This window comes from Corvus brachyrhynchos, unplaced genomic scaffold (genome assembly GCF_000691975.1).
Source record: "Corvus brachyrhynchos isolate BGI_N302 unplaced genomic scaffold, ASM69197v1 scaffold218, whole genome shotgun sequence".
NCBI lineage: Eukaryota > Metazoa > Chordata > Aves > Passeriformes > Corvidae > Corvus > Corvus brachyrhynchos.
Genome location: NW_008239321.1, coordinates 607,135 through 607,372, shown reverse-complemented (window position 1 = coordinate 607,372; position 238 = coordinate 607,135).

Sequence of the window (238 nt, the reverse complement as noted above, 5' to 3'; positions counted from 1 at the left end):
CTGGGGCGTTGTTCGTCCCCAGGAATGGGAAAAGCTCTTGGGATTGAGCGAGTGCGAGGAAGGTGCTGCTGTGGCACCGCGGAAACGCAGTCACAGCTCCGAGAGGCGCTGTGCTCTTCCCTCCCGTGACCGGGGACAGGAACCAGGGGACGGCTGGAGTTGTGCCAGGGGAGGTTTAGGTTGGGTATCAGGAAAAGGTTCTTCCCCCAGAGAGTGCTCGGGCCCTGAACAGGCTGCC